The sequence below is a fragment of the Lepidochelys olivacea genome (genome assembly GCF_965140295.1).
Source record: "Lepidochelys olivacea isolate rLepOli2 genome assembly, chromosome: 4".
Classification (NCBI taxonomy): domain Eukaryota; kingdom Metazoa; phylum Chordata; order Testudines; family Cheloniidae; genus Lepidochelys; species Lepidochelys olivacea.
The window spans coordinates 131,642,248-131,660,826 of NC_140414.1; the positions used below are offsets into that span (position 1 = coordinate 131,642,248).

The 18,579-nt window shown below is 43.2% G+C and overlaps 1 long non-coding RNA gene across 2 annotated transcripts in view; it reads right to left on the reverse strand.

Moving 5' to 3' along the window:
• The window catches only part of LOC311520082, a 39,743-nt gene extending 21,637 nt beyond the window's left edge, over nt 1-18,106 (reverse strand). The window contains exon 1 of one of the 2 annotated variants that reach the window (XR_014711482.1): nt 18,015-18,106. This is a non-coding gene — a long non-coding RNA (uncharacterized lncRNA). Of the gene's footprint in view, nt 1-15,639; nt 15,684-18,014 lie in introns of those variants that run through there. The other variant, XR_014711483.1, reaches the window with a different exon arrangement.
• Nucleotides 18,107-18,579: the final 473 nt, after the last annotated feature.

Here is an 18,579-nt window from a genome sequence, read left to right on the forward strand (position 1 = left end):
CGGCACTTTGGAGTTGCGGCTTGGTTGGAACTCAGGCTCTGATGCCTAGGAAGGGGTGAGGGTACAGAGCCCAAGCTCCAGTTGGTTTTTAGAGTCCTAGCCCAAGCCCCACTACCCAAGTCTGTCACGTTGGGCGGGAAGGTTTGCTCCAAAATACTGCGTAGATATACCCTAAGTCAGATAATGCAAACTCCTCAGGGCAAAGATCTTGACCAAGATGAGATACTTTAAAAAGGGCTGATTTTCAGAAGGCAGGTGCTGAGCACTTTTTGAAAATCAAGCTCCTTTAAAGTATCCGTATGGACATACAAAAACGGAAGCACCCAAATTCACAAGCCACGTGAAAATCTTGGCTCTTGTCAACAGAACACCAGGCACACTTTGATCACCACATAAATAATGTCCTGTTTCCAAGAGCACCCGTTGCCACAGATTTAGGATGACTGTAGAACAAACACATAGTGCTTCTAGTAATTGTGCAAGACATTACAAATCTACATGAGAGCTTGCTTCCCAAATACATGGGGTGTCAGCTTGTGTCCTGAAGCATGAAAACCCCTGTACTTTGTAACCCTTACTTATTAAAATACAGATGATATTCACATTCATGTGTCTCCAGCCATTTCTGAAACTTAATATTGTTACCCCTCTGCCGCAAGACTAGCTATCTAGGTGCCTATGCTGTGCCCACCACAGTAGAATCTAACTGAGGGCCTCTGGCATTTTGTACTGAAGAAACCCTAAACCTTTACCACCACTGTTTATGCTCCTGAAATACTTTACAAAGCTCAGTTGAAATATAAATTCACTTTGGACAGATGGCTGCTTTGAGTTAAAGTTTATTTTCCAGGAGCTAGCTGTACTCTTTCCATGGCTACTCGAGTCATTTCTTGATATTATGATGCTGTTAGTCCTTCAGTAATCTTCAGAATTTCCATACCATTTGCCAAACACTATGAATCCATTTAGCCTGCTGTTGACCTATGTGTGTGAATATTTCAGGGTGAATTGCATCACAGAGAAGGGATTTACTATCCTTTGAGTTGCCAGTAGTAGGCTGTGACTTCTCCTGTTATACGGTTGTGAGGTTCATTGGCAGTAAGGAGTCAGATGGACTGAAAAACTCTTCAGACCACACACCCAAAAGTCTTGGGAAGTCTGTTCACTTTTCCAACTAGGTCACTAAAAGTGCCCTTAATTATGCAGGGCCAAATTCTGGTACCCTTCCTCATGCTGAGTAACATCTTACTCCAGAAGTAAACTAATTGGAATCAGTGGAACTACTTATGGAGTAAGAGACTATGCAGCGTTAGAGGGGCAGAATCTGGTGTGAAATAAATGCACACAAAAAGTGCACATAGGGTCATAGACTTTAAGGTCAGAAGGGACCATTATGATCGTCTAGTCCAGGGGTCCCCAACACGGTGCCTGTGGGTGCCATGGCACCCGCCAGGGCATTTTTGTGCACCCGCAGGACACCCCACTGCTGAAATGCCACCAAGAAGCGTTGCCATTTCTCAGCGGTGGTGCTTCTTCCTGCTGTCATTTCTCTGTGGCGGCATTTCGGTGGCGGGGTGTTTGGCACCCGCCACAGTCTTCTGGGAAAAGCAATATGCTACTGGTCTAGTCAGAACTCCTGCACAACGCAGGCCACCAAATCACCCACCCACTCCTATAATAAACCCCTAACCTATATCTGAGCTATTGAAGTCCCCAAATCATGGTTTAAAGACTTGAGATTTGACTTCCCTTCTCTTAGGTGACTTCCATACAAGGGTTAATAGGGGTCATAATTATCTGCCCACAGCACTCACTGACTCAATATAGAACTTCTATGTGGCAAAATATCCAGGTACCATAGGACACACTTTTAGCCTTCACGTCAAACATCTTTGCTTCCCTCATTAAAACGTCTACTTATGAATCAGGTTGGAGGCAATTTCTGTTCTAGAGGACACAGGCATGGTGAGTTCTACCATTCCCTGTGTTTTTTCTCATGATACTGACTGAAAGCTATTCTTGTCTTAGGGGGAAAGCTACATAGGTTGAACTTTAATTTATTCCTGCTGAAACTCCACTGAAATCAGTGAAGTCACATTATGGAATTACTGGTCCTGTTATCATCTGCACCTCCTTTCTAATTAAGGTGGACATATTTCATATTGAACATGAAGCCTCACACAAAAAGATAGTCACTCCGCAATCTTATCAAAGTGTTTGATTAATTCGGTATTGTGAAGAACACACCTTATTACCTGCAGGGGAGCTAACCTGCTCCACCCACCTTTCACCTAGAATACAACCCATGCAAGGTATGCTCTCCTGTTGAAGTTAATTTATGATCACACCATGGGAATAGGCGCCGACTCCGTGGGTGGTCCGGGGCTGGAGCACCCACAGGGAAAAATTAGTGGGCGCTCCGCACCCACCGGCAGCCAAGCTCCCCCGTCCTTGCCTCCTTCTATCCCCCCCCCCCCCCCCCGAGCACACCCCGGCCCTGCTCCTCCTCCTCCCTTCCAGTGCTTCTCGCTCCCCCCTGATGCCTTACAGCTCTTTGGCGGCACTTAGGACTTTCCAGAAGGGCGGGGGAGGAGGCAGAGAAGAGGTGGGGCAGGTGCAGGGACTTGGGGGAAGGGGTGGAATGGGGGTGGGGCGAGGGCGGTGCGGGGGTGGGGCAGGGCTAGGGTGGTGCGGGGGGTTGAGCACCCACTGGGCAGAGGGGAAGTCGATGCCTATGATTTATTTGTATTATGCTTTGTAGCACATACATTGTGGAAGGCCCTGTTGAAACACATAGTAAGGGAGAGTCCCTGGCCTTAGCAGGGAATCTGCAATATAAATATGACAGGACAGACAATGGGAGGGAGGGGAAAGAGTGGCGTAGCGTAATGAAATAACTTGCCTAAGGTGACATAGTAGGTCAGCACTAGGGAACAGAATCCAGGTCTTCCAACTTCCAGCCCAGAGCGTTAACCACGGGACCAGACTCCTCACTATTGTTTCCTCTCTCTCTTTCTGACTCTTGTGAAGTGTATTTGGACACTGTGTTCAGTTCTTAGTACCTCGGGGCTCAGACAGTCTCTCCAGGTTTATTCACAAGGTTACACCTCACTGTGGTAGCTGAACAGTCGACAAACTGCCGGTAGTTTAGAGAAAAGCAACAAAAATGATTAGAGGGATAAACACCCCAAACACTGCATCCAACAGTTCAAACACATGGATACAGTTCAAACACGTGGAAAGGGACCCTGCCAGAGGTCCAATTTCTTTTATACCGAGGAGAAGGATCTAGCTTGGGCACCTCCACTGATCTCAATGGTGACTATGAAACAGGTAAAGGGGTGAGTGTATGTGTCTCTCAACTCAGATGGTCCAAGGGCTCATTTGTGGCCACAAATGAGCAATGGTCACTATTGTATAAAGAAGTGACTGCTGAAGGTGCACACCAGCCCAGTTACCAGACCCTAAATAAGAATAATTAGTATCTAGCTCTGATATAGCACTTTTCATCAGTAAATCTCAAAGTGCTTTACAAAGAAGCTTACTGTCATTACCCCCATTCTACAGATGGGCAAGCACAGGGACAGGGTGGTCAAGTGACTTGACCAAGGTCACCCAGCAGATCAGTAGCAGAGTTGGGAATTGACCCCAGGGCTCCTGAGTTCCCGTCCAGTGATTTATCCACTAGGCCACATGAGGTTGGAACTTTATCCTCCCACCAGCCCACAGCATAAGGCATGAGTGCTCTGGTTTTATGAGGGCTTCCAGACTCATTTTAATAATATTATTTTTTAGAACAATATTTGTACTTGATGGAATTTATAAAATGAATACGCAGGTAATTGCTTTGTTCAGCTCTTGACAAATCGTTCTAATTCTACCTTTAACTCTAAAGGGGCCAGGAAATGAAAATATAAACCCATTCCTTATTAATTTATTCATTTCCTGTCACTATTTTCCTTACTTCAGGAATTTGGATTGGCTAAAAAGCTTGATAAGGAGTGTGCGGAGGGAGGAGGGAGAGTAGAGGGGAGAAGAGAAACATTTCTGAAGACTAAAAATAGTTTCAAATTCCCACCAAGAAATGATAAATTGCTACATACACACTCAGACGTGGAGATGTATATTTTGTTTTAAATTCCGATTTCCAAATGTGCTGCATGAAGAAAAACCACAAATTGAAACTCCATGTGCTCCTACTGGCAGGAGCTCCAAAGTTAGTATTTTTAATAATAATTAAAAAAACACAGAAAAAAAATCCACCCTTTTTTACATAGGTGCACAAAGTTGTTTTGGCCTATTGCTGTTTTTTCCCCTCTTCATCTTGAATTATTAATGATGGGCCAAATTCTAAGATCCTTACTCAGGCAAAATTCCCATTGACTGAAATGAGAGACTAACCCAAGTGAGAACTGCAGGTTTGGATTGCCAATTATATAAACAGAAGCAACAGGAAAGGTCTTGGTGAGAAGGCTAAAAGCAAAAGTCATTTAAAAAAGAAATGGATGTCAGGGGAGGAGGATAACAATAACTTGGGGAAGCTCTTAGGAGAATATGCACCCCTGATTGCTCTCATCTTAGCAGAAGGGACTCTGAATCCAACACAAGTTTCTAAAGAAAATGAATCTCTGGGGACTCAATTCAGACCACAACAAGCAAGCCTCATTAAAAAATCCAAATAAATCACTTCTAATCTGGGCACAGCGATCCCAGGGACTGAAGACAAACTAGTCCTTTCAACTCTCAGAAACTGAGCCAACATCAAAGTCAACAGAAGAAGAATCCAAAGGGGGAAAACTGACTTTCTGGGCTTTGTTGGTCTCTTCATGCTCAGATTTTCTCTCCCCCTCCAAAATTATATATATTAATAAGAGGAAAATGTGGTATGAAGCAAGGGAATGACTTATTTAATAAGGGGTCACTTGTCAGGAGTTGGGGTGATTGAAGAGACATTGTACAGATGGGTGGGCAATTTTGTTTGACCTAATATTGATTGCCCTGACTTGGAAGTTTTACTCAGATGTTGCTAGGTTTGCATTTCATTTAGGAGAGTGTGTGGGAAAAGGAGCCGAGGTAGGGGAGATGGAAAATAGCCATTGGATACTTACCAGAAACTTTGGCAGGTACTCACGAGGTGCTGAACACCCACCACTCCTATTAATTGGAGCAGCACTATTATAATTAAGGTAGGACTGTTGATTAATTACTGTTAACTAATTATAAAAATGTATCACAATTTAAAAATTAATCACAGTTAATCGCAGTTTTAATCACAGTGTTGAACAATAGCATACCAATTGGAATGTATTAAATAGTTTGGATGTTTTTTTACTTTTTCACATATATTGTATTCTGTGTTGTAACTGAAATCAAAGTGTATATTATTTTTTATTATAAATATTTGCACTGTAAAAATGATAAACAAAAGAAATAGTATTTTTCAATTCACCTCATACAAGTACTATAGTACAAGCTCTGTCGTGAAAGTGCAACTTAAAAATGTTGATTTTTTTGTGACATAACGGCACTCAAAACCAAAACAATTTAAAACTTCAGAGCCTACAAGTCCACTCAGTCCTACTTCTTGTTCAGCCAATTGCTAAGACAAGCAAGTTTGTTTACATTTACAGGAGATTATGTTACCCTCTTCTTATTTACAATGTCACCAGAAAGTGAGAACAGGCATTTGCATGGCACTTTTGTAGCTGACATTGCAAGGTAATTTACATGCCAGATATTCTAAACATCTGTATGCCCCTTCATGCTTTGGCCACCATTCCAGAGGACATGCTTCCATGCTGATGATGCTCGTTAAAACAATGAGTTAATTCAATTTCTGACTGTACTTCTTGGTGGAGAATTGTATGTCCCCTGCTCTGTTTTACTGGCATTGCGCCATATATTTCATGTTATAGCAGTCTCGGATGATGACCCAGCATGTTGTTCATTTTAAGAACACTTTCACTGCAGATTTGACAAAAACACAAAGAAGGTACCAATGTGAGATTTCTAAAGATAGCTATAGCAATCGACCCAAAATTTAAGAATCTGAAGTGCCTTCCAAAATCTGAGAGGGATGAGGTGTGGCACATGCTTTCAGAAGTCTTAAAAGAGCAACACTCTGATGCGGAAACTACAGAACCCGAACCACCAAAAAAGAAAATCAACCTTCTGCTGGTGGCTTCAGACTCAGATAATGAAAATGAACATGCGTTGGTCATCACTGCTCTGGATGGTTATTGAGCAGAACCAGTCATCAGTATGAACGCATGTTCCCTAGAATGATGATTGAAGAATGAAGGCACATGTGAATCTTTAGCTCATCTGGCACGTAAATATCTTGTGATGCTGGCTACAATGGTGCCTTGAGAATGCCTGTTCTCACTTTCAGGTGACATTGTAAACAAGAAGTGGGCAGAATTATCTCCTGCAAACGTAAATAAAATTGTTTGTCTGAGCAATTGGCTGAACATGAAGTAGAACTGAGTGGGCTTGTAGGCTCTAAAATTTTACATTGCTTCATTTTTGAATGCTTTTTATATATATATATAATTTTACATTTGTAAGTTCAACTTTCATGATAAAGAGATTGCACTACAGTACTTGTATTAGGGGAATTGAAAAAAGACTATTTCTTTTGGTTTTTTACAGTGCAAATACTTGTAATAAAAATATAAAGTGAGCACTGTACACTTTGTATTCAGTGTTGTAACTGAAATCAATATATTTGAAAATGTAGAAAAGGTCCAAAAATATTTAAATAAATGGTATTCTATTTTTGTTTAACAATACGATTAATTGTGATACTTTTTAATCGCTTGACAGCCGTAAATTAAGGCCCTCTTAATTTGTGATATTGTGGGAATTGCGGATCCCGCAATATTAGGCTTCCACTGCAATTTTGATTTTAATTATCTTACTTTGCACAGTCCACAATTTTACATACATTTTGAGGTTTGCAACACACACTTCCCCCTCACCCCCATTCTAACAGTAGAACCCTGTTTATCCGAGCTCACAGCAGCTGGGGTTCGGGCTGTCCGTCCCAAGCATTAATGACTAATATAGTTGCAGCAAAATGTCTGGTTATAAAAAAAAAAAAAAAAAAAGCAGGCATAACATAATACTTGAGTGTTTATATTATTCCATAAAATTTTTCTTAAACAAATAGGTCTTCTCTGGCTTTTCCAAGTTACGGCAGTTAATAAAGGTCCATTATTACTTTCTCATGATTTTCCATGTCTTGTCTGCAACTCAGCGTCAATGATTTGACAATCATCCTGCAGTTCAAGTAGGGCCTTAATTATAATAGCCTAAAAACCCTAACCAAGATTAGGGCCCCATTGTTGTAAACTAAATTACACATAGTAAGGGACAGTCCCTGCCCCCAAAGAGTTTACAATCTAAATAGACAAGACAAAGGAGACACAGAGAAGTTAAGCAATTTGCCCTAACATCACACAAGGAGTCTATAGCAGAAACAGGAATTGAAACCAGATCTCCCAAGTCCTGGTCCAAAGAAGTCAATGGGAAACAAAGCCATTCCGTGCCTCAGGAGAGTGGTGCCTTACTTTGTGAGTTTCCACAAGCGGTTTAAGGTTCACCCAGCCCTATAGTGAATGAATACCTGTTTTTTGTGGGAGGGAGCCCAGACCAAAACGATACTGATGTATAGTAACATGTTTCTACAGCTAAGCATTTCATTGTGAAGAGAGCAAAATGCAAGAGGGGGAGATGAGATTAAAGTAAAAAGTTTATAAATATTGATCATGCCTATTGATAACTGTTCCCTAGCCAGCTTGGTAAAACATGGCAACAGGGAAGTAGATCCAGCACTCTGCATTGAAATACAGGGCTCCATTGTTTGCCACTCTACACCTAGATGCTAGAAACCTGCATAGAAATGGAGAGGAATTACTGCTGACTTATGCTGGCAGGTAGAATTTGTGAGCCCTGACCAGGAAATAAGAGGGTTCTAAATGTCTTGCTGAGGGCAGAGATAACAAGGGAGTGGGACTAGAGCAGTCCTGCAGAGAAGCCCTAGAAAGAGCTAGGTTTTAGGAGAAGGTTTAAGCTTATGTTTGATTATTATTTGAGTCAGCAATAAAGCTAAACCCTAAATGAGGGGTCAGTTTAGCCTGTACTCTGCGGGGTAGACTTTGCTCAAAACAGGATGGGAACTTCACCTGATTATAAGCACTTATATTCATATAAATGGAACTATATAATTCCAGTTATTGTTATTGTTTTTATGCGGCACCAGATGAAAAATTATTGTTTACAGCATTGCTCAGAAAGAAACTGGAATAGGTCAGTGTAGGAGAAATATGACAATGATACTGTTAGCATCTTCAAGAGATATGACTGTAGTGAAAAACACATACATTGGCAATTCTGCCTGGAAGCTATGTGAACTCAGCATTATTTCTAGACATCTGTCACCACTGTTATTAACTGCCAAAAAGCATAACATGGAAATAACCATTCTATTTAGGACAGGAACAATAACAAATTAATTGCATGAAACCCCACATCAGTATCATTCTCTTCAGTTGACTTTCTGATAGTCCTTGCATTTTGCAGTTTGAAAGACTCCACACCGCTCTCTGAGAGCTGTACGTGTAGAAGAAGTTTTTTTAGTGGTTACAAATCCTTGTATATTTTAAGTTGTGATGCCTGCTGACATTTCATTAGCTGTATTTTCTAACATTTAAGTCTTCCTCCGAATGCACTGTGGTGTACTGGATGGGGCAGCAGACTGGAAGCCAGAGGATCTAGGTTTAGTTCATGGCCTTAACACAGAATTGTTTTGGGTCAGATTTTTTGAGAGGTATATAGAAGCCTAAAGATGCAGATGGGCACTGACTGGAATTTACAGAAGTACATAAGCAGCTTAGGTGTTTTGGAAAATCAAATTAGTCAGCTCTGTGCATCTTTAGGTGCCTAAATACTTTTCAAAATCTGTGCCTGTGTGACTTAGGACAATGTTTCCTGAAAGTCAGTTGAATTTGCATAAATCATCACTACACCAAGATTCTAGTTATGCACAAATGACCCTTTTTGGAAGTGCTCTTTCACGCCCTCCCCAGAAACAGAACCGTCCCTAAGTAGGTGGGGCTGGCACTTCAAAACTGTTAGCATCATTCCTCGGTCTTCTGAGGCCTGGTCTACACTAGGGGGAATGGGGGTTGATCTAAGTTATGCAACTTCAGCTACATGAATAACGTAGCTGAAGTTGACGTACTTAGATCTACTTACCACAGTGAAGACATCGCGGTAAGTCGATGGCTGACGCTCTCCCATCGACTCCGCCTGCGCCTCTTGCCATGATGGAGTACCGGAGTCAACGGGAGAGCGCTCAATTTATTGTGTCTAGACTAGATGCGATAAATCAACCCCCGCTGGATCGATCTCTGCCCATCGATCCAGCAGGTAACATAGATAAGCCCCAAGAGCTACTTCAGAACACAGGCCAAACAACAGCTCCCAAAATGTCATCAGTCCTAAAACCATTGGCCAAGACTTTCAGAGTGCCTAGTGATTTTGGGTGCCTCAGTTTTGGCATGTCCAATTTGTGACACTTTAAAGGGGCCAGATATTCAGAGGGTGGGTGCTCAGCACTTTCTGAAAAATCAGACCCCTTCAAGTTACCTGAAAAATAATCACTAAGTAGTCTGAAAACCACAGCCATTGGGATTACATTGTATGCACTTCCCACCCACACCCACCCCCCAAATAAAATTTCCATGGTCCCAACCAGTGCTTAGATTGACATAAAGGAATGCAGAAACTGATCTTCATGCATCAAGGAAAGATGCTGAAGTCCCTGTACATTCAGGCTCAAAATCCCCATGATTGTGTTAATAATTATCCTTTAACATAGGCGTGGATGCCTGGAAATGTTGGAGAGAACTAGTGTTCACAGCAAGGGTGCTAAAATATAATATGTACTGTACATCTGTTAGCGGCCCTGAGCCCAGCAGGAACTTGCACTTTCTTCCCACTGTGGTTTCTCAGATTTTATTAATGTGTAAACTGAATCTACAAATAAGGACATTAGGGAGAGTCAGCTAGGAGGCAATAAGAACTTTCGTAGACAAGAATCTCCATCCAGTGTCTTAATAGTTTGCCGGGCTTTGTGACCTGAAGGTCAGTCCTCAGCTGCCTTCCAGTCACGCTGGATTCAGGAGGGGTGATGCAGCCAAGATCAGGTACTTTGACTCAAGATGTTGAAAGCACATTTGACTCTGGAAAGAAAGTTGTTGCAGTCCTCATTGATCTGAAGCAGCCTATGGCATGGTGTGGCACGCCAAACTGGCTGCCAAACTGCTACAGGTTATTCCTTGTGGGCCGACGGTCAGTTCGTCCAAGAAATTATTAGCGACTGAAGCTTTATTCTGCAAGTTGGGGAGAAAAATCAGTCAACTTAAACATCTCCATAGTGGCCTTCCACAAGGGTCAGTTTTGGCTCCCGTCTTGTACAATATACACGCACACAACTTTCCTGAAACACGGGCCAAGAAGTAGGTCTCTATTGATGATATCTGTATTGCTGAGACAGGAAACAACTTCCACGGGGTTGAAGGGAAGCTCAGCGAGGATATGGACATTTTGACCGCGTAGTTCCAAGAATGGAGACTAATCTTCAGAGAAACTGAGACAGCAGTAACTCCTTTTTACCTAAACTTCTTGCCATGGGGCCTATCTCCATCGGTGTACGAGGACAACCAGTTGTCACATCTTGGGAGTAAACTTTGACCATACCATGACACACCAACCTTACTTGGAACATCTGAAAATGAAGAACACTTCCAGCACCGCCTTTATAGGCAAACTATCAGGAACCTCCTGGAGAGCAGACACATCAGTCCTTTGTACCTCAGTATTGGCTCTGGTGTTTGCTCCAGATGAATAGCACTTTGTGGTCTGGGACTGCAGCCGCCACACTCAGCTTGTCAACATGGAGCTGATTTCGGACATTCAGATTGTGAGTGGCTGCCTGAATTATTCACCCACTCCAGTCTAGCGCATGTAGCTCCAGCAGACCTTCAACGAGATGCCATTACTGTTAAGTGTGCCCAGAGAGCTGTGACAGATTAATCCAACTCATGATATCTCTGATTGAAAATGGCACGTCAGTCAGAAACAACATGCAGCGCCAGCTTGAAGATCTGCTCGCATTCAGACGAAGAATCCCACTCCTGTGGAAAGAGGTGTGACACCATCATGGATCTCTCAGCATCACTTTGCTCTCTGGAACAACAGAGCGACTGGACTTTTACCATGCACAGGTGATGAGCATGGCCTGGGAGGTGAAAACTACATTCTTACAGAGTGGAAGCATTGGTGGGAAAGAGAGTCTAATGCACTAAGTATATTTAGGAGCCCTTCGCTGCACCTGCTTCCTTGTCCACTTGACCACAGATCCTGGACCAGGCTCAAAGGGCTACTCTCTGGTGCTCTCAGAGTTGCCACAACTATGCACCAGCTTGAACTGGTTTCCTCTCCACACTGGCAGCTTTGCAGCTTTGCAGACAGTAACTCATGTGGTGGAAAAGTGCCCAACTTGACATTTGGATCGTAGTTTAAAATGCCTAGCCTCCCTTTATACAGATGCTATCCTCTGATTATGAGCTTGGATGTCCGTATATGAGAAGAGGAAGAACTTTCCTTACTTTGTACATGAAAAATCTGTGACCCTCTGTGCAACACCACCACTACAACGGTAAGAGAAAAGCAGGGATGAGCTGTCAAGTGTAATTTACTATTTTATTTCCCACATCCCGCCACTAGCTTTATTGGTGTAATGAGGCAAACAAGAAACGGCAGAGCAGCCAGGAATAGAAAAGACCTCTTACATCACAGAGTCCATCATTCTGCTACTGCAGGCGTTAGTTCCACAAAAAAGACACAATCATATTAAACCTATAGAACATTATCCAGTTTTGATCTGATTGGCTGAGTTTAAAAAAAAATAAATGCCTACAGAGTTAATTTTTAGCTCCCTCTATCTCCTTTCAGATGGAAAAATATCCCCTCCATCCCCTGCAGCTTTTAACATTAAACCACATGTTGTGAATTATTCTCCACGAGGTCTGACTTACTCAATATTAAAGCCTTCCTCTCGTTCTCTCCCCCAAACATTCAGCTTCTGTGAATAAAGAGTCATCCATGGGAGTAACTCTTGAAGAGTTAATATGGGGGGGAATGGAGGGCGAAACCTCCTCTGTGTTATAATGGGACAAAATAAGCCTCAGCTTTCAAAATGATTTTTTAGTATAAAAATCTGACTTTTCCCCCCTACAGAGCATTCAGTTTAGCATCTTGTTTGATTTATTACTTTATCTTTAAGCTGAACACCCTGTCTTACTCTCTCACTCTTCCCCTCTCCTGAAATACCACAAACCCTTCCTACCCCCACACATTTTTGTTCTGCACCAAATGTAGGCAACTCAGTTAGGATTCGCTTTGGCTGATTTCCAGATACACTCACACAACTGATCTGAAAGTTATGAGACTTTTCTCGGTGAGACATGGTGTGCCTTGTTTTCTGAAGGACTACCAACCAGCAATGCTTCTGGAAGAGACTCCATGATAAACAAACAAGTCCACAAGACAATAATACACAAGGCCTAAAACACTCCCTGAATTTAAACATTGCAGTCAGAGGGCTTTGTGATGGTAGCCTACTCGACTGAAATTGCTGCTGGTGAATCAGAGGGATAATGACGACAAGCTGTTGCTGTGGTTATCTGGGTTAGCTACACTTGGCTTTCCTGCAGTTAGCGCCACTGGTTCAGCTGCATGAGTAGTCGCAAGGTTGGAGCCTTAGTGTAGATAGGGTTACAAGTGGCCATCAGAATATTAAGCACAATGTTGTCTGACCCCACTAAGGAAAGGCCTACACAGCATGGTGGTTATAGTAACAGCTGACTGCCAGCGTCTTGTCTCGATATCAACTTCAGTGGAGGCAGTGTGGGATAGAGCACTAACTGGGGTCTACTCCTGGCCTGCTCAGTGACCTGGGGCAAATTACTTCCCCTCTGATCCTCAGTTTCCCGTTCTGTAAAATGGAGACAAAGATACTGACCTCTTGTGAACAATTTGAGATCTACCGGTGAAAAGCACTATGCAAGAACTAGATTTTGTTATTATTGCCAACCCCAAGCATTCAAAAATCACAAGTCAGTCCCCTAAAAGTCATGAGACTGGCTTTAAAATGGTGAGACTTTACAAATACATTTGGGATTCTTTTTATTTGCCTTCTAGGTTTTGAGCCTTTAAGGTCAACATTTTCAGGCTTTTCTCCATAGCCAAGAGGGACAGAAATTTATTTATTTAGTTTGTGATCTTTTAAAGTGACAGTTGAGATTCTGGTGTGTTCACATGATGGTAGTCTAGGGTTTAAAGGAAGACACCAGATACTGAGAGATTTGAAATTAAATCACAGGAGTTTGCAGCAGGGCTGCCTACACTAGGTGTTCCCCTCTGTGGCTCCCACAGACGAACCTTTGGCAAGAAAAGCTCAATGTCGACAAGGCCGTAGCTGCCTAGGTTCTAGTATTCTGCCTGTGTCAGTGATGTAAGGAGGTCTGCCTGCTTCGGAGGGTGTGATTTATCTGTTGTTATAAATAGGGGAGTATGGCTTTAGCAGCCTCTCGTCTCAGGCGTAATGCTAGTGGCCTCACACAGATTCTGTAAGATGCCTTTCATTCATCCTATCAAACCGGAGCTGCATTTGCGCTGAAGGGCATTACTCCATGAATGCAGGCAATGTTAAAGCCTGAATACTGCACACAGTCTTCCATTTGCAAAATGTCTCCACCTTTCCCTCCCTCCCTCCCTCTCCCCCACCCCATGTGGTTTTGCTTTTAAAGCTTCAGATCAACAGCAGTTCTTGTGAAAGTTACAGGATTGGCAGAAATGGAAACAAACTCAGAGTCACATTTAACCCTCTTGCCATTGTTTTCAGCTGAGTTACACCAGGGTGAATTGGTCCCTCTGGTGAATTGGTTCACACAGGCATGCACAGGTAATGTTTTTTTCCCCATACCCAAAGAGCACCCGTATACTTTCAGTCTGAATGAAATGGAAAATCGCGTTGAAAGAGCAAAACGTGTGATTCATTAGTAACATGTCGCATCAGCTGTGCCGTGCACAAATGGCAGCTGCTTTCTGCAGACAAGCAGGCTGCTTAGAAATTTAAAGGTACATCAGGTGGTATATTAAAAACAAACAAATCCTTAATGGTTACATGACTACACACACCACAGTATAGCTCCCATTTCTGTAAAGATTTTTAATCCAGTCTCGGACTCTCACAGAGATATTCAGTTTGCAGTTCAACTGGGCACCAGTGCCTGGTTATGAAACAACCACAGTTTTTGCCAGACTCTAACAGAATATTTGTGGTGTTTTTATGATGCAAGCAGTCATCTACCAGAGACCGACCTGAGGCCATCACACTCATTTCTCTCAGGAGTCAGATTGCACATGTCTCCAAGCCAGCTCCCAGAACTCAAGCCTGGTGCCACCCAGTCCGTGAAAGACCCACAAAGGACATATCACAATGCCCTGCTCGCCAGATCAGCTACGTACTTACAGTATATTACAGCCTGAAGAAAGGGAATGTAGAACTTAAATACAGCTGGCCAGATCCTAAGCTTGTGTATATTCATCTGGGTCCATTGAAGTCAATAGAATTAAACTGGTTCCATTGACTTCAGTGTACATAAAGTGAGGATTGGGCCCCATAGGTGGCGAGTTATATGAGCCCGTGGTGCCCGTGCTCCACCAATATTCAGGAACATGGACCAATGTTTGGGCTTATATTTAATCAGAGCTGTCCCAGACCTGGCCACAGCCTGCCCCGCCCTGCTCTGCTGGCTCCCAGCATCGCTCGGGGGAAGGGGTGGAAGATGGAAAGGGGTAGGGTGGGGACTTTTGGGGAGGGGTTGGAATGGGGTGGAGCAGGGGCGGGGCAGGGCAGGGCAGAGTGGGATGGGCTGTGGCCGGGTCGCTCGCTGCTGCTGGCACCAGGCCACCCCGCCAACCCCCCAGGCTGCCCTGGACCCCACATCCCGCTGAAGCCCGGAGTCCCACAAAGTGCGGGGCCTGGGGCGGTTGCCCCAGTCTGTCCTATGGAGGGGACGGCTCTGATTGGACCCGTTCTGGGCACCACCAAAATTAGACAAACCTGGCGCACATGTCTGGCCCAGCATGTGCACATCAAAGTACACTTCCACTGTTTTAATGAGGGGTTCCAACAGAAGCTTTTCCTCTTTGGGCAGTGGTATGCTCAGTGTCCTAGTGGGGTTGGGTGTTGGGAATGGGGAATACTTATTAAATTACCTGCCCTTTGTTGCATTCTGGATCATTCCACAAGGGGAAAAATCTGCTCTTCAGAAGAATTTTGGAGTCATAGGAATGGTTAAGCAGATTGTCACAGTTATTATTAATTATTATTATTATTAATAAATTAATTAATGGAATAGGAGCTCTCGCTATTGTGTTAGAACCTAGGAGCCCAAGTCATGGACCGGGATCCCTTCATGCTGTATGCTGTACAAACTCAAAACATAAAGAAGGTCCCCGCCCCAAAGAGTTTACAATCTGAGTAATCCATTCAAACCCACGTACTCAAATCGATGGGAGTTTCTGTGGCAGAACATGCCCCATGTGATGCTGCTGCAGGACCATGCCCTTCTTTCTTCAGCAGTTTTCTATTGTTGATATTAAATAAATAAATAAATACATAAAAATTCCTTCAGTCATGAGAAATAAGAAAAACATTGTCAAAATGAAGATTAAAATGTACATGCACTTACAAAACGTGGTCGTTACTAATACATGGCTGCCGTCCAGCATACAGGGGGTGGGAGGGTATTTCTCTTTATAGACTTCAAAAAGCTCCAAGAAAAATCAGTGGCTTACACTCCTCTAAAGCATGATTAAAATACAGATGTTTCCAGAATACAACATTTCAAGCAGTGTTGTAGTTGGAGGAGCTATTTTTTAACTGGCTTCTTAATTATTTTTTTTCTACCAACAGCCTTGTCTTCTTTGCAGAGGCTCTGTTCGCCGTCAGACATACTGACTCCACTTAATAAACTCACTTACAGCAGAACTTTCCTCAGTCACAGTGTAAGTACATAAATTAGCTTTTTCAGCACTAAACAAACATGCTTCTCCTCCACCACTTTCTCCTGTGCACTGTGCTACAGTGAAGAAGTCACAGTCGGTAGTCTGTTAGGAAATAATGCTTCCATTGCTGGAGATGTCACGCATACAGCAGCTCATGTTGACTTTAGTAGGAGTTCCGGGGTGTACTGCACTTTCGAAAAGCACCGTACTTATTTATGAGCATAAATGGGGGTTCAGGAGCCTAACTTCAAATCCTGGGTTTTTTTGTTTTTGTTTTTTAATCTTGGTCTTTGTGCTCAGGTATCACAGTGATGGGAGGGGAACAGAAACCTATACACACAGACAGGTTTCCAACTAAAGCTATGTCTAGACTGAACACCACCTATGGCACTGTGTAGGGTATGTGTAGCTACGCACCATAGTGAAAAGCAGGCTGAGGTGTGTATAGGGTGACCAGACAGCAAATCAGGACAGGGATGGGGGGGTAATAGGATCCTAAGAAAAAGACCCCAAAATCAGGACTGTCCCTATAATGCATCCGATGAAGTGAGCTGTAGCTCACGAAAGCTTATGCTCAAATAAATTGGTTAGTCTCTAAGGTGCCACAAGTCCTCCTTTTCTTTTTGCGGATACAGACTAACACGGCTGCTACTCTGATACCTATAAAATCAGGACATCTGGTCATCCTACGTGTGTAGCTACACGTGTCAGTGAAAGGCTCTGGTGGGGAATGGCAACGGCGAAAGGCTCTGCCAGAGCCTTTCCCTGCTGCCTCCTCCTCCTGCCAGAGCCTTTCCCCAATGCTGGAGTCTTTCACTGTGGCAGTGAAAGGCTCTGGCAGCTCCCCACTATTGGAGCCTTTCTATGGGTCTCATCACTAGAGCATCCAAGTACCTCACAATGTTAAAGATACGTCAAATTACCACTGGAAAGTAGAGTCCTTGATCAAGAGCCCAGATGGGGCCCATCACAATCACCTAGTCTGAGCTCCAGAACCCATGTGAGGTAGTGAAATGTTGCTATCCCATTTTTATAGATGGAGCACAGAGAGAATGAACAATTTGCCCATTGTCACACAGGGTGTCTATAGCAGAGCCAGGAATTAAACCCAGGGCTCCCAGATGAATGCCTTAATCACAAGACCATCCTTCCTCTGCATAAGCAGAGTGCCCCTCTTTTTTTGGGATGGGGGAGGGGAGAAAACAATCGTTGTAGCACTGTTTCCCAGCTGTAGGGCTAGGGCCAGACTAGTCTTTGGGGTACAGATGCAAGCACAAAAGAGACACTTAGGCTGGCTAGAAGGTAGCTATCTAAATTAAGCCCACAGACAGATGCATGTGAACTGCTCCCACAGCTGGCCTATGCAGGGACAGAAAACAAATATGAATGACTTTCATGAAGCCATGTGGGGCAGCAGGGTGTGTCACCTTGGACAGGCCGCTACCACCACCAAACTAATACTGGTTACTGGGGAAGAGCTGTTTGGACGCGTCCTTCCCCCCAAAATACTTCCCAAAACCTTGCACCCCACTTCCTGGACAAGGTTTGGTAAAAAGCCTCACCAATTTGCATAGGTGACCACAAACCCAAACCCTTGGATCTGAGAACAATGAAAAAGCATTCAGTGTTTTACAAGAAGACTTTTAATAAAAAATAGAAGTAAATAGAAATAAAGAAATCCCCCCTGTAAAATCAGGATGGTATATATCTTACAGGGTAATTAGATTCAAAAACATAGAGAACCCCTCTAGGCAAAACCTTAAGTTACAAAAAAGATACACAGACAGAAATAGTTATTCTATTCAGCACAATTCTTTTCTCAGCCATTTAAAGAAATCATAATCTAACACATACCTAGCTAGATTACTTACTAAAAGTTCTAAGACTCCATTCCTGTTCTGTCCCCGGCCAAGACGACTACAGACAGACCCTTTGTTTCTCTCCCTCCTCCCAGCTTTTGAAAGTATCTTGTCTCCTCATTGGTCATTTTGGTCAGGTGCCAGCGAGGTTACCTTTAGCTTCTTAACCCTTTACAGGTGAGAGGAGCTTTCCCCTGGCCAGGAGGGATTTCAAAGGGGTTTACCCTTCCCTTTATATTTATGACAGGGTGTATTTGGGGTCATGCAGCTCCCCACTCTTAAGGCTCCTCTCTTTTGCTCTGTTACTACTCTTGGATTAGCCTACTTGCCTCACGTTGGGAAACACTGGATTGAAGATTGCTGATAATTTGCAAAGCTATCAGTTTGATGCATTTGCTTCTTGAGCCAGCTATGAAATATATTGTAATCGGTGGTTGTTCGTTTTTCCCATAAAATGCATTTGGTTTTTAATATCTATATGTTATGTCTCGGTCTAGGTTGAGAATCAGGTCAGGCCCTTTGGTAATTTGTTCTTAATTAAACGTTTAGCTTTCAGTCTGATTCCTTTTTCTACTCT